Genomic DNA, 16826 nt, shown 5'->3' with positions numbered 1-16826 from the left:
ACTCCTTGGTTTTTTGCTAAACAAAGCACTTGAGTAGGATATTATTTTTAATGACACTGAGAGGACTGTTAGTTTTGGAGCAGAACATAAAACCTAGTTCTGCCTAGGGAAATCTCATGGAAACTTTTATGTTGTAGCTGGAAACAAGGCTTGGGTCACATTCCACACAGGAATTTCTCCTCAGTAAGGTTCAGATGTTCATATAAGCCTGTGCTATGGGCTTCTGCATCTTGCCTTTCTCATCTTCACATAATGATCACATATCAAACAGATATGAATTTGTTTTTACTTTGGAGAGTTACTGAGCTCATTAAAGGGCCTGCAAGCTAATATCATGAGTTCAAAACTGTACGCCTCACAGATCAGCCAGAGGAACTGGCCCAGTGGCTTTCCCCCAAAATCATTAAGGAGATTGTGAGTAGTGGTGGCAGCAGAGGTTCTTGCCATGTCTCCTAGTCTGAAGGCCACAATTTCAGCCCCACAGACTGACTCCCACAGCAAGGCACTGTGGCTCACCGCAGCATCAACAGGGTGGGACGTGCTCCTGTTGACCCATGTGGATGAAGCTTTATTTCAGCCCCACTGAGTAGTTAGTGTTTCTAACTGCTATTTGTGCTGCTTTAGTGTAATAAAACTGGGAACTGAGAAATGTGTTTGCTACTTCTTTGACCTTTATATCTTCCAATATAAAATCTTCCTTTAGGGTCAGATGTTTGAGAGAAAAATGATGCCAGTGTAATTTAAAAATTATATGATGACATTTGTTAGCTCATCTGCACATTGAAATTGTTATTGCCTGTTAATTAATACGAGTAACATAATTGTTTCATTTTTAGAGTGCTGCTTTATCAAAACATGTGTTTGTAATGGTTACGCTGCCTGGTGTAAAGTTGCTTAACGTAATAGGTTGCCTGGCCTGATGCTGCTTATTCTTAAATATTTCTGTGATCATTTCTTTGTATTAGTTGGTGTCAGGTTTAGAAAATGAAAATATAAGATGCACTTTTTCTGTCATAGAACTTGAGAGGTGTTTGATTCTGTTGTTGCACAAATATACCTAAACCCCATTTCTGCAACCGTACCAAATGTTGGTCTGCTGATACAGGGGAGAAGATCTCCCTTCAGCTCAGATATGCGGGAAATGTGGCCAAATATATGGGAATGATACAGGAATCGGGGCTTTGGGCTTCTGCTTCTTGGCTTTCCTGTTTGCTAATAGGTCAACAGGCCAGCATAATTAATTAATCCAGCCTGCACAGAAGTTGTATCTATTTGGCATGTATGCCAAATAGCTACTACAAATGTATCTATTTGGCATGTGTGCATGTATTGGGAATCCCAAACTACTGCTGATGGAGCAGGCGTGCCTGCATGGCGCAGCACATACTGTGCAAAGGCAGAGCTGACTCCCAAACACAGCCTGGCTATGGTTGTGTTGCGCTCATCCCTACATTGATCAGCAAAGTAATTAATGGGCTGTGTTCCCAAAGAGATGTGTCTGCTGATGATTCCCCAACCTTAGTTCATGTCTCTCCATGGAGTGCTTTAGTGGTACTTATAAACTAAAGCAGTTTCTGCCTCAGACTTTGTTTGAATGACTTCTCTGGCAAGAGACCAACTCTACTCAAAGACTTCAGATGTCAGAAAGGGTATCACACCCCTTGCCTTCAAACATACTTTTGCTCCTTGTGAAACTTAACAAAAAAATAATTAAATTCCAGCTTAACTGGAGTCAGAAGGAAAACTCTCATTCACTTATAACCAATGCTGCTGGCACCCAAATTATTTTAGTTTGTGGTGATACTGAAGTTGTTAGACATCAGAAGCCAGGAGTGATGGACCTGCCCTGTTGTTTCTGATGGAGCATTTCCCTCCTGTAAAGGGCTTGTTGTTACCAGAGGAACAGAAGTGTTTCTCTTTCAAGTGTGCTTTATCAGGATGGGGGAAGGAATATGTTTTTCCCCACTTGACAACTGATGGTTTGTTACTTCTTTAACTCGAAGCTGTTAGCATAGAATTACCTTGCTGACAAAGTGGAAGCAAGTTAGTAATTGCTTGCAAGAGAAAATCAACTCCATTAGAGTTCCGTTGCCTTTGTTCCAGCCATTAAAATGCAGACACTACCTGATTCATATATAAATTGTTTTGATAGTTTCATTTTTTTTCCTTCGTAGAGTTTATTAAAAGTGCATTTGACCACCTCCCTCTGATATACCCATGCTAGCATGACCCACGTAAGGAGAGGCTGGTCTCCCATCACCCATTACTTATATGAGGACAGCTCTCTTTGGGTCTTTGACTGCAACACAGCAGTCATCCACAGCTTGGCTGGAAAACACTGCTGATGCCCCTGACATTTCACCTAAATTTTAGATAAATGTAGGAAAAAATATTCCTTTAAAAAGGGAAATAGCTGCTTTGGATCTTGTTTGAATGATGACACTTCTAAATATCAGATTTCCTTCATTTCTAAATGCTAGGTTTCCTTTGTAGATTGGTCATTGAGACCAGAGATTGTCTTTACATTACAGTGTCTACTTCTTTGTTAGTCTTTAACCTTCATATTTTCTCCATCATTATGTTCCTGGGTTTGTCCACAGCTTCTCTCCTACTTTCATTTTCTTTGCTGTGGTCCTAACCATTCTGTTAAATGCATCAAGTGTCTGTCTGCTCTTTGCAGCATGAGCCATCTCAGGACTGCTTCCCTTGCTGCAGTTTCAGCATGCCTTATGCACTCTATTTGTGATAGAATCCAAATTGTAAAAAATCCTTATTTCATGTGTATGCCTTTCACGTCATGCTGGAAACTGAAGTATTTTCCATTATGTTTCATCTCCTTCATTTTGTTTTTCCTGACTCATTTACTGATGTCATAGATGACAGTTTGTGTCATTGTAATTTGCTCACATGGTAATGACTCCTGCACATGTGTGCGTGGCATCCGACTCCCAGCTTTTCACTTCTTACATAATTCGGGAGCTGTCAGAGCTCTACCCCAACATGCCCATCTGTCTAATCTCTCAAAGTTAATAAGCCTTTTTCTTCTTGCTTCAGGCATATTACACAAGCTGACTTATTCATAGATGATGTCTATTAAAATTGTCAAATGCTTTGAAAATTAAATTATTTCTCTAAATAAAGAGCCTCTTTCTAATCTCATTGAAGATGTTTCAACACAATTGGCCTATTTTCTAGTACAAATCAAGAATGACTATACGGAGGTCTGTCTGAGCAGAGAGGTGATTGGGCCTTCTTGTTTAATTAAAAGATATTTGTGATTTACTATAGTGCAAGAGCTCAGAATCTGCCCCTGGCTTAGTCTCGGAGCACCAGCACAGAATTTACCTGGAATAAGGCATCCAGATTAGTGATCTCTCATGGCATGAAGCAGTCAGCATGGATGGGGTGGTGGTGCTTTTTGTTTGCTTTTAGAGCAGTGGAACAGAAAAGCTTATGTTAATTATTATATTTCTCAAAAGGGTGAAAGTGAATGAAGGGGAAGAAACTGACAGAGTTGCTACATCAGTCTAAGGAGAATTAACAGTGAATTATGAGTATGAAATAGAAGGGCATTAACTGAAGTTAGATAACAATAAGCAAAGTAGGGGAAAAAAGCTCAAATTCACATAATTGTATTAGGAAAAGCAGTAGCAAGTAGTTTATACAGGAGTGTGTTTTCTTTTTTCCCCAAAATTGTTCTGGGGAAAAGTAATTTAAGATTTTTAATAGTCAGTCTTTCTATTTTTTTCTTTCTTTATTACAAATACCAAAGCTGATCAAACATTTTGATTTCTGGCCTTTTTTTTCTTTCTCTCAGATGTAAGACCTAGGAAAGGAAAGAAACTAGAATTAAATAAATGAAACAAAATACTGTTTTTAAAAAGTCAAGCTAATAAGATCTTTTTTTTAAAATCTAGATAAGAGTTAATCAAAAAGCCATTTTGTTAGAACAAATTAAAATAAAGTATTAAACTGTCCCTATTTGATGCTGAAAAGGGAAAGCAGGCATACATGTGCAAGGATGCATCTGGTCAGAGAGAGAGAAGGCAGGGAAAATGGAAAATGAGTGATAGTTGGGATCCTGAATTTCATGAGGAAAGCTGGCCCAAGGGAGGAATGCTGATGGCCTCTTGGGCTGAATCTGTGGGTCAGCCTTCTTGGAGCTAGTCTGGGTGCATGTTGATGGGAGGGTAAGGTCAGCTGGGTGACCTCCCTGGGGGATAACCCATGTTACCACCCTGTGGTGCTGTGGGTGAGGAAGGAGCAGGGTGAAAACTGATGGAGAGCCCAAGGGAAGAGGTCTAATGGTGCAGGAGTGAGGAAGAAGGGGTGAGAGCAAGTTGGTACGCAGAGAGCCATGTAATCATTTAGATGCTAAAGACCAGTTAGATGATTGATTGATATAGCTGAAGAAGAAAATGTACTTTCTTGCAAACACATAATTTACCAAGAAAGGCAGAGGAATACTTAGAATTCAGAAATGTGTTACCAGATGCTTTGCCACGATATCACAAACCTGCTTGTGCAAGTAGTCTCTTTTCCTCAAAGCAAGAGTCATGACTGTGACCCTGCCTCAGTGGAGCCTACAGAAAGAAATGCAATGGGGACACAGGGATGGTGGCGATAGTCAGTTCCACTTTGCTGGAGTCCCCTTGTATGGTTAAACAAGCCAAGCCTCTCATTCTTTATTCAGATGAGTCTTTTGTTCTGCTGTCTGCATGGATGAGTGCAGCCCAACCGCAGTCACTTTGCCCAGCCTCTGAGCTGGCTGGGTACGTGTTGGCGCTGGTCTGCATGCCCATGTACATATGGCACAGCAATAGCTAGTGCTTACTCAATTTCTCAGTGCACTACCACATCTTAGGTGCAACATATCTGTGGCCTGCTGCCTGGAGCTAGCTCCCAGGCAGGACATTCCTGCCCATGAATGCACAGGCTTGTTCCTGTTTGAATCATCTTTCTTGAAAACAGAAGATTAATGAATAAAAATTAAAGTATTAGGACTCAAGTGTCTTGTGCCAGTAGCATTAATTCCTCCTTATCTTTACAAGAAATCCTTTGCTTGATATATATTTGTAGCTTAGATTATATTTGTCTCTTTCATGTCCCTCTTGTGCTCATGTATGGCTCAGACACTGAAGTAATTATCTTTGTTTCCAACTGATAAACTCTTACTTTACAGCCAAATTCTGTTAGTTGTTTATAGTTTGCATTATCACACTTCATTATTAGCTATGTGATTAGTTCAGTTCTCAAAGCCATTCAGCTTCTCCTGTGTGATGTCCAGCCTTTACCGATGTGGGTGTTGCATCCTGGTTTTGAATCATCAGTATGTTTAATTCCCCAAGTAAATGTTTTGGTTTAGCATTGTTTAAAAAAAAAAAAAAAAAATCAGAATAAAGTGACTATCAAGATCAAACTTTGCCAACCTCAGTGAACAACATACTTCCAGAGCAGGGTTTGGTTTTTCAGCTTAATCTATTTTCATCTCCTCTGCAGCCAGTTCCATGGCAGTTTCACAATTACTCTGTTGTCTTTTTCTCTGGAGTTTACCTGATAATTTCCCTGGTGACACCATATTAAATAGTTTAATGAAGCCCATGTAAATTAGAACCACTGCATATTTTTTTTTTCCTAGAGAATGGGGTGTTAAAGAACAAGAAAACAAAATCCCAAGATACCAAGTCCACACTGTTACAATGTACATCTGAGAAACTCATGTCTCACAGCATTTTCCATGCATCTTCATGTCTTTAATTTTCCTTTTAAATCTGTTCTGAAATTTTGCTAAGGTCAAACAAAGAGGTTTATAATTGTGTGGATCATTTTTTATCTTTAAGTGCAGGCATAACACAGACCAGTTCTTTGAACTCTCTCAGTCTGATGTTTTGTCCTTTGTTTTTTCTTTTTAAATACCTGTTGTTAAGAGTTTTCTACCTACTTTTGTCTTCAGGGTTTCCCCTTACTGATTTACCAACATATTCAGTTCTGATATATATAGATCAGAGAAGTGTTGGCTTTCTGAAATTATACTGTCAGTCATCCCCTTTCAGGTCCATATAGATCAGTTTTCCAAGGGGGGGTGGGGTGGGGAACAAAACCAAACCCAAAACATTGAAAAGGAAAAAAAGAACCTCGCATGTTTGCAGTGTTCAGTGAATACGTGGGTGTTGTTTGGGGTTTGTTTTGTGGTGGGTTTTTTATTTTATTTTTTAAATCTCTTTAAGGAATTACTTAACCTACCTTTTGTTAGTCTTTGTTCCCTAACCTTTCTAGGATCCACTGTAAAACTGGAAGAAGAGGAAATATACAGCTGCCAGGTCATGGCCCCCTTCTCTTCTGGGGAAGGCAGTAGAACATCTCCGTAGACCTTAAAGAGGAGGTGCAGTGGTGGGGCCAGAGCTTTGGTGTGTAAAAGGCTGCACATTGCTGAGAGCTGGGTTTGAATCACACTGTGAGCATTATCCATACAGTAGTAACCTTTGGCTATTCTTGCTACAAATAGCTACATTTTCTGTGTAACTGTTCTGATATCAAGTGTTGTTATGTATGAGATACAGATAAGTCAAGTAACTCATGAATATTTCAGTAATCCTGTCTCTGACACCATACAGGTATGTGAAAACACATATTTAATTATACTATTATAGTAAAAGCCCTGAGTGGTTTGTCAGTTCGTTAGGGACACTTTTTGTTATGCTTTGCCCTTTTCTTTGCTTTTCCCTGGTTTATCTGATGCTGTGATTTTTTTTTTTTTTTTTTATTTTCATAGATGCTCAGGCAGCACTGACAACAGGAGGGGCACTCAGTGGCATATATTAATAATGCACCACCAAATTACGTAGGAGGCCTCTATTAAACATCTTATAATTTAAACTAAATAGTGCTCTAAGCTTTGAATTAGAGGGTTCTGCAGGTTCAGGTGCTTACTGCAAAAATCAATTTAAGGGAGAAGCGATTTCAGCTGTGTAAGCCCCATGGTGAGCAGCCACGTCCTGGTGAGGTACCAGGCTGCACACAGGCATGATGGGCTGAGCTACCTGAGCCCAGGGCCCATGTGCAAACCATTGGGGAGATTCTCCCTGGATCACGTGTGGCATGTGGTGCATGGTATGCCCCATTGTCACTGCATAACAAATCTCAGTTTCTTCATTACAAAATGAGTGGTGTTACCAAACTGGTGTGAATTCAGAAGACACAGAGGGCTGAAGTGAAAAGAAAGCTACAAATGCAAGATCAAATGATTTCTTGCTTGCTTAAGACATGTGCCTTATTAAGTAATAGATGAGTCGCCATCATTCCCCTAAAAATGGGCACATGTGTTTTATGTAACGGCATGTGTACATTCATGCTATGACTCATGATCTAGCCTAGTGAATATTCATGTTCTTCCTTTCTAAATTGACTGCTGCTCTCTATTACTATTGCAAAGTATGCACAGTAACTTCAGAATGTGAGGTTCATTTTTACTGAATGTGAATTTTCCCCAAAAAACATAATTTGAAAATGAATAACCTCAGGATTATTTTTTGTTTAGTGCATGTATGTATTTCGGTGTGTTTTCCTACAGGTGCATATGTACTGGTAACAAATGCCATATATGTGGTAACTTAGAATTACGAAGATATTCAACCATGCATGGGATCATAGAATCATAGAAAGGTTTGGGTTGAAAGGGACCTTAAAGATCATCTAGTTCCAACCCCCCTGCTGCGGACAGGGACACCCTCCACTAGACCACATTGCCCAAAGCCCCATCCAGCCTGGTCTTAAACACTTCCAGGGATGGGGCATCCACAACCTCTCTGGGCAACCTGTGCCAGTGCCTCACCACCCTCACAGTAAAGAATTTCTTCCTAACATCTAGCTAAATTGACCCTCCTTCAGCTTGAACCTATTACCCCTTGTCCTGTCACTACACTCCCTGATAAACAGTCCCTCACCATCTTTCCTGTAGGTCCCCTTCAGGTACTGGAAGGCTGCAATTAGATCTCCCCGGAGCCGCCTTTTCTCCAGGCTGAACAACCCCAACTCTCTCAGCCTGTCCTCATAGGAGAGGTGCTCCATCTCTCCAGTCAGCTTCGTGGCCCTCCTCTGGACTCACTCCAACAGCTCAATGTCTCTCCTGTACTGGGGCCCCCAGAGCTGGACGCAGTACTCCAGGTGGGGTCTCACAAGAGCAGAGTCGAGGGGCAGAATCACCTCCCTCGACCTACTGGTCACGCCTCTTTTGATGCAGCCCAGGACACGGTTGGCTTTCTGGGCTGCAAGCGCACACTGCCAGCTCATGTTGAGCTTCTCATCAATCAATACCCCCAAGTCCTTCTCCTTGGGGCTGCTTTCAATCCATTCCTCGCCCAGCCTATAGTCGTGCTTGGGATTGTGCTGACCCACGTGCAGGACCTTGCACTTGGCCTTGTTGAACTTCATGCGGTTCGCACGGGCCCACCTCTCCCGCCTGTCCCTCTGGATGGCATCCCTTCCCTCCAGCGTGTCGACCCCACCACACAGCTTGGTGTCGTCGGCAAACTTGCTGAGGGTGCACTCGATCCCATTGTCCGTGTTGCTGACAAAGATGTTGAACAGTGCTGGTCCCAGTACCAACCCCTGAGGAACGCCACTCGTCACTGTTCTCCACTTGGACATTGAGCCATTGATCACAGCTCTCTGAGTGTGACCATCCAGCCAATTCCTTATCCACCGAGTGGTCCATTCATCAAATCCATGTCTCTCCAATTTAGAGACAAGGATGTTGTGTGGGACAGTGCCAAATGCCTTGCACAAGTCCAGGTAGATGACATCAGCTGCCCTTCCCTTATCCACCAATGCTGTAACCCCATCATAGAAGGCCACCAAGTTTGTCAGGCACGATTTGCCCTTAGTGAAGGGCTGTCACCAATCATCTCCTTATTTTCCATGTGCCTGAGCATAGTTTCCAGGAGGGTCTGCTCCATAATCTTGCCAGGCACAGAGGTGAAACTGACTGGTCTGTAGTTCCCCGGGTCTTCCTTTTTCCCCTTCTTAAAAATGGAATAGAGCGCTGTGCTGCAAAAACTGCTGAAAATTCTACAGTCTTCTGGTTTTTAAATAGGTGTGGCCTTAACTTGCAAACAGTTAGCTACACAAAGCCAGACAAGTGTTTCTGTTGTTTTATTTTGGGAGCAAACATTGCAAGTGCTCATTTCCAGACCTTAAAGCTGTAAACAAAGAGTTGTCATGGAAAGTATTTGAGAGGAGAGAAAAACTGGTTTTCTTGTGAGTCGGAAAGAGTTTAATAGTACTTCACTAAAACAACCCTGAAAAGCTGAGGGTAAAAAAACCCTACTACATAGAATTTTTCTACCAATGTAACATTTGATGTTTACCACATCGTACGGCTGATTTAAAAAGGGACTGAGGGAGCTGTCACCCTGCTGGTGGCAGAAGGGAGGTCTTTACAGCCACAGGAGCTGCCTTGGGGGATTTTGCAGACTCTCAAACCACCATGTGTCAGGGAGCAAATACACATGAAGTCTATACCAAGTGTTGACTTCTTAATTCTGGTATTGAATGCTTTCAGTTATTTGTCAATAAGGATGAAGCAAAAATCCAAATTTTAATGCATGATTCACTCCGTGCGCAGTGGCAGGTAAACATCCCTCACAATAAGGATCCCAAAATATACCTGCCAAAGGAGGCTGAGTGATGCTCAGCTGGTCTTCTTACAGAGGTGAATTTCAGCCACTGGGGACATGCTTTTTTTAAAAAAAAAAAAAGTAGTTTGGAATGATATCTACACATAGAAAATATGAGTACCTATGATGTAATCACTCCAAGAAGTTAGGACAGTATGTGATGAGACTCAGATTTATTCTGTTGTTGTATTTCTGCATGTCTGAGCCAAGAGAGCAAGTTTATCATTGCAGGGAGTGGCAGAGTATCTACATCTTCTTGTGAGGTTCCCAGGTGCTCTTCCACCAAGGGAAAATAAAAAATAAGGATGCTAGTCTTACTGCCAGAAGGTCGATTAAGATCTCTTCTGTGTTCTTGTGTTGCCTTGAAATGTCTGGAAAAGAAATTAATGCCTTTTTTACTCTGTATGAGGGAAGATACAGAGGGAAATTAATCCTATTTGGTTTTGGACAGAATGGTAGTGATTCATTATTATGACCCTACAAAATATCATTACTTGAGCTTGTGTCTGAGAAAAAATCCATTTTCCTCTTGCTGTGAAAAAATGAAACATTCTTTTTTAGTTTGCAAGTAATTAAATAGTTATTTTCTGTGTTGGAATTAAAAAACAGTGATAAAAAGCTGTGTTTGGGGAGGTTTCCCTAAGGTTTTATTAAATGTTTGGTTGGGTTTTTTACACTGATTTATTTTCAGTACCTGCTGGGAAAACTTCCAGAATTTCTTGCAAAACTGAAGACAGGGTATCAAATACTTTCTTGGAAAGAAAGTCCCTAATCAAAGTCCTAGTAATATGGTCCCTAGTTCAAGAGTGACTCTGGAAAGTATTTAAATACTTAAAATTAGGCATAAGCACTTCTCTGGACTGCATCTTCAGTTGATTTTTAAATTGGGTATTTGCAGAATAATCATTAGGTTTTGATTTTTCTTTTCCCACTGAAATGATTGTGAAAACATGCCTCTGTGTTGATAGTGCATGTATTGCTTTGAAAAGACAGGAAGATTTCTTGATGCTACCAAGTGACTAAAACAAATTGGTGATTTCTACAATTGCCACTTTTCAGAACATACTTGAACTGTAGGTTCCTCAGGTGCCTTCAACCTCAACAGGTGACCAGAGGTGAGGACTTGGTATTGCTGTGTGCATCTCCACAGTGTGATAGGGGCATGTGTTGGTGCAGCTGTAGGGTCCTGCTCCCCACATCATGCAGATTGGCGTCCTCATGGTTGTGTTCTCCCACCTGTGCACACAGGCCTTGGGGAAACAAAACAAGACAGGATGTGTTGGTCTTATCCTGAGCTTGAGTAGTAGGGACAAACATAGGTTGTGTATCCAGGGACAGGAGTTCAAAAACACTCCCAGTTTGGACAGCTTTGCTCAGAACCACATTCCTGATCCAATTGCAAAATAATTTAGGCTGGAAAGGACCTCTTGAAGTTCTCTAGTCCAACCCCATGCTCAAGGCAGGACTAACTTCAAAGTTAGATCGAGTGTCTGAGGGTAATATCCAGCTGTGTTTTGATCTCCAAGGACGGAGATCCCACAGTGTCTCTGTGACCCACTTCCCTTGTCTGATGACCCTCACTGTGATTTCTTTTATCTATTTTTTTACTATTTTATACATGATTTCCTTAATCTATCACTGTGACAGTTGCTTCTTGTCATTTTGCTGTGCAGCTCTTGGAAGAGTCTCACTGTCTATAAGCACCAGCAGGTAGCTGTAGACAGTAAATATGTCCCTGTTGAATACTTTTTTTCCCGTGCTGAACCAAACCTGGTGCTGAACCAAACCCAGTATTTGATGTGCTTCAGCCCCAATCACCATGGTGGTCTCTGGACTTGCTGTATTCTCACATGCCATTTAAAAATACATCTGCACAGAAATAGGGATGCATCTTAGTGCAAAGAGAAGAGTTGCAAGTGCCTATGATACAAAATTCTGTAAATATAAAAATACAGTTTTATTCAGTCACTGAAACTAAAGGGGCCCCTGTAAGGGTGTCATGAAAAGATGTATTTTAAAGCAACCTTCTGTTCCAAAGAAAAAGGAAAATTAATTTGGCAATGTATTAAAAAAAAAAAAAATGCAAATAGCAGGAAATACAAAGTTTACAGTGAAGAATGTAGCCTTAAATCTGCCTTCTTGAGCCTAAACTGTGTATCCTATTATATAATTGTAGAATTATTTGCCATTTTGTAAAGGGCTTCATGGACCTATAACAATTTATGTCAGCTGACTATCTGGCTCAGATAGTTGTGGACTATCTGCAACTCTTTTCCTTTTGAAAATTGCAGTACTTGCAGTTCAGCTTACTTGACTTCAGATTTATTTTTGCTCTTATGGAGGTTTAACATCAAAGCCAAGACTGAAGGAAAAACTTTTGATTTAAAAATGTCTGATCTTTAACAACTTGTTGGCTTTCATCTGCTTATCAATGAAATGTGAATGTAACTCAGGGAATTGAATACTGCTGATAGTTTAGGAGGAAAAAAAAGAAATCTCTTGTGCTCACACATGGCCTTTGTGCCTTTGACAAGCCAATGGACATTACTTGTTTTTTTTGCAGGGAGGGAATTGTTAAGTCATTGCTTTTGATCATTAAGTACTTCTGTTTTTTACAGCAAGACTTACTACGAATTAATGTAGTATTCTCCTTTCTGAGTCTGCCTGAGACTTAGGTTCTCCTTTTGGGGTAAATTGACAATCCTTGATTTCTTACCCAATTTCAAATGCACATTGTTAAAATTCAGGCGATGAGTCCCAGAGAGTTATTAAATGATTTATGAGAGCATGGGAGCTCTGCAGTCTGTCCAGGAGAGGAAGGATCCTGGCTGGGGGCTGACGAACATCTCAAGTTCTCAGCAGGCAGCTGATTTTCTCCAGGAAAAAATGTTCTGAGCTTGAAGGGTAAAACAACTAAAGATGAATGCATTTAATTCAAAGGAAAAAATAATTGTGTTTATTCCAAGAAAGGTTTGAGGTTTTTTTCTTTTAGCAAGAGTAATGGTGGTAAACACTCCCAAAGCTGTGTGAAACTGCCTAGTGCCCCACCAGTACAGACTGGTGAACCACCATAGCTTTTGTTTCCCTTTGACTTAACCTTCTGGAATATCTGAAAACTTGAGTACACCAAACTCTTGCTTTAAATAATTCATGCGCTCTTAAGAAAAGAGAAACAAAAATGTTTTTCTAGCTTCAGCTTATTCTAAACTCGACTTAAAAACTGAAGGGAAAAAAAACCCCATGCCCAAAGAACTCATTACTTAACCTCTATCAAAAAGCAAGAGTGGCATAGACAAGAACTTGGCTTTGCTGAATGTTTAAATTATGATTTTAAGGACTGTCAGTAGTAGATTGAACTGGAATCGATGATTGACCACAAAATTCAGTATGTGTGTTTTGAAGTTAGCTATTGGAAAAGATCTGTGGTAGGCACAGGTTTTAATTTAAAATTATGGAGATATTTCTTAAATATATGCAGAATTCATGAATAAAATGTGAATTATTTTTCTGGTACAGTGATGTGCTTAGAAGACTGTAGCTGAAGGAATTAGTCATAAAGTTTTAGCTTGTGGAGTCTGAGGGATGCAGTGAAAAAGAAAGCTGATAACTTCAAGCCAGAATCCATGTAAAATAATAAACAAGTATTAACAAAGCAATAGGATTGTTAATTCTGAAGGTGGAGCCCAATCTTGAACACTGCTGTAGTCAAATTCCCACATATAATTTTTCAAAATGAATATGGAAATTGCTTCCTCTATTAAGGCAGCCAAGATAGATTTTGTTGTTGTTTGGGTTTGTTTGGGGGTTTTTTTGGTTACCATTATAGTCTTGGATAAAACCTATACCGCTTTTGAAAACCCTCATTATCCTGATGTCCTCTCCAAGGTATTCCTGCCACTAGAGAACCTGATGCTATTCTGGGATGAATAATAATGATTCTCCAGGCAGTGAAAACTGAAAATAAAACAATAAATAAAAGCAATGTAGAAAAAAAAGGGATCACTGAGACTTGATAAGAACTCTAGCACAGGGTTTTTCACAGAAATGTGGTAGAACAGAGCCAGAAGCATTGGCTCAGACCTAAGAGTTGCCTCTCTTCCATGTTTTTCTTTCTGTTTATGCCAAGGTAAGAGGTGAAGGTCCGTCACTGTTTATGCCAGACTTGATGATGGCTGAATCTAGACAACATCAAAACATGTGGTGATTATCTCTTCCTTCCTCCATTTCCCAGGTGTGGGGACCTGGTTGCACCCAGGCGTGACTGGTGGTGGCAGCACGAATGAGGGCTGCCAACTTCTTTCTGGCCACTGTTAGGGACAAGGTGACATACAGAGCAGTGCCAACATCTTTTATCCATCCAAAACAGGAATTTGGGGGCTACAGGATAAGGTAGAGCTGCTGCCAATGCCATTGCTTTTTTTTCCTACACATCTGTCCTACGTATGTGCCCAGTTATTTCAGGTATTGCATTTCTATAAGTGCACATGGAAAACGCTTTTTTAGGTGTCTTTGTGATTTCCTTTTCTTGTCCTAGTTCTGTATTGGCACAAAAATAGTAATGGTTCTCTTCGTTAGTCACTCCAAGTAATAGACAGGTGAATGGCCCAAGTTTTAAAAGCAATCATAATTCCTTCTAATTATGGAAAAAGATGGAATCTGGAGTCTGCAATTCATTTTTACCATTATAGACCTAATTAAAAACCCCCTAGTTTCTCAATATCATAGCATAATTTTACTCTTGCATGTAGAACATGTACATTTTTAACTACTGACAGGGGTGTGTGGGGGAGGATTATTCAGAAATCTGAAAGACTTTAGAAAATGTAATTTTCTTGCTGAGAAGTTAGTGTGTATCAGATTTGCAGAATTTACTTTATGTAGAAAGCATTTTGCTCAAAGTCTGTCTGTGTGTGTTTGAAAACTACTCATTTAGAGCAAGCAAGTGAATTTTGAAGTCTCCCTTTCTTAGACCTTCCTGACAAAAAACAATTTTTCTCCCGAGGATAATTTAATTCAAAGCAAATTGTATTTGGTGACTAGTATAATATTGGAATCCTATGCTTTGCAGTACACTAGTAGCCAAATAACATAGATTTTATTATTAAAAATAAAACTGATGAATAAGCAAGTGATAATTCTGTCTACTGATATTTTTTTAACTCCATGCTCTGACGCAGCATCATTCATGGAAGAAAATGTTATTGCAAATAAATTTGTGAAACACACAAGAGCACAACCCTACTGACCATTTCAGAATTCAGTCACAAGCAGCTATAAAATCAGATATTTTTAATTCAGAAATCTTATCTTGCAGTTAGGTTGGCGTGGGTTTTATTTGTTTTTTCTTATGATCTAGAGTTGAGGCATCTCCCTGCCTATGTTCCTTTGGCAACCCCAACTAGCACGTGCCAGGAACATCAAACTCATTCACATCTATGGTGAGTGGTGGTGGTGTCACTGTCTCCAAAACCTCCAAGAGCTGCTTAGACCTGGGAAGAAGTAAGGCCAAGGCTGGGCATCCTGCTGTCTGAACATGTCCTTGTGTTTGGGCATGAATTTTTTGCTCATCCTGCCAAAGTATTATTGTGGTATGATCAGGAGTGCCCAAGAGTCACAGAGCCAAAGTGTTACTGGAAAGCCAGAAATTCTCACTGGCTTTAATGGGGGTGTCCTGCACAGCAAAGCTCAGGTGTCACAAAGCTGCCTAGTGTCTCCTTCACTGTGGAAAGTTGATTTGGAAAAATGGTTTATTTTGTTCACAGCTTTAAAGTAAAAGCTATGTTTTGAAAAAAATACTCTGAAGTATTTTGAAACTTTCTAGAGATTTTTTTTTAGACCAGCTAAGTTGGAAAAATAAACAGTCCAGTGACTACCCACTAATTCATCTGCATGTGCAGCTGCAAAATTATTTTCTGTGCACATAGTGCAAAACTTCTTCCTAAATATGAGGTTTAGAGACCCTTTGGGAGTAATTAACTATAATGCAGAAGCAAATCTAGGTTCATTGCTCATTTAATAAATGTTTTTGTGCATAAAGCCCATTAGTAAGTTTCCAAAACCTCCATGAATGTTAAACATTTTATTATAGGACTCTGAGTGCTTCTTATTTTACATAAAATCTAATGTAATCCCATGAATTACATTTAGCTGTTGATCCCTGGATAGCAAATTGCTGTCACATGTGTTGCACAGTGTATTCAAGGGCAAAAATCTGGCTTTCCTTTAGTTATTTAACAGTGATAGAACAGCTCTTTTTTTGCTGTGGACTACACAAAATGTTGAGGATATGTTTAACATAAGTTGCTATTTATTTTATTCTACTTACTGGTCAATTTCCATACAGCATGTGGGGGTTTTTTTGATGTTCTACTGACTGCTTTCCTTCTGTGCTTTTAGTCCTATGCTGTACATGGTTGTTAGGATCCTGACTCTGATGCAATGGAAATGCAAAGCTGCTGGTTTTGTCAGTTGTATAGGATTGGCAGACAAAACAATTGAGTTCTGAGGATGGGATTTAGCCAGGATTGGGAATACATGCCCTTAAGCCTCAGTGGGTGTAGGCATGTGCCTGAAGTTAAGAGTATGTTTAATTTGCTGAATTAGGTCAATGCATGAGGCTAATGGACTCTTTCAGAGGCAGCACCATGATGCTTTCTGGCCTGTGTTACATGGGCAGTGAGGGGATGTAATCTGACTTGCCCTCACTGTCAACTAATTTGTGAAGAAGCATAAATCATGTGAGATACTCTGAGGAAATCTATCCTACCAACTGTGTGTGTGATGAGGGTGCTGATATTTGCACATCCTGGGCAGCAGGCTGGTGGGACTTGGCTTGCTGGCCCAGCTATATGCTGGTGGACAGCACCAAAGCACAGTGACACAAAAATGGAGGAAGAAGAGCAGAAATAACTGCTTAGCTCTTATGGAAGTTTGTCCTTTCTTTTCTCTTAACTCTTTGTTATCTGTTTATTTTGAGAGTTTGACAGCATAGTATCATATAAGTTACCTAATATATATCGTGTCTTATCCAACACTTATTTCCCAATAGAAACCAAACTATAGTCTTCATTATTATAGGAGAGTTAATCATTAACATCTGAGGGTTTTTACAACACCTGCGCTTTATCTTAGAATATGCAAAATATATCCAAA

At 40.1% G+C, this 16826-nt stretch overlaps 1 protein-coding gene across 19 annotated transcripts in view; it reads left to right on the top strand.

Moving 5' to 3' along the window:
- Positions 1-16826, top strand: part of HTR2C (5-hydroxytryptamine receptor 2C) — a 242138-nt gene that overhangs the window by 179936 nt on the left and 45376 nt on the right. The gene's annotated exons all lie outside the window — the stretch shown is intronic.

The sequence above is a fragment of the Grus americana genome, chromosome 12 (assembly GCF_028858705.1).
Source record: "Grus americana isolate bGruAme1 chromosome 12, bGruAme1.mat, whole genome shotgun sequence".
NCBI lineage: Eukaryota > Metazoa > Chordata > Aves > Gruiformes > Gruidae > Grus > Grus americana.
The sequence above is the reverse complement of the archived record's forward strand: the minus strand, read 5'-3'. Positions and strand labels throughout refer to the sequence as shown.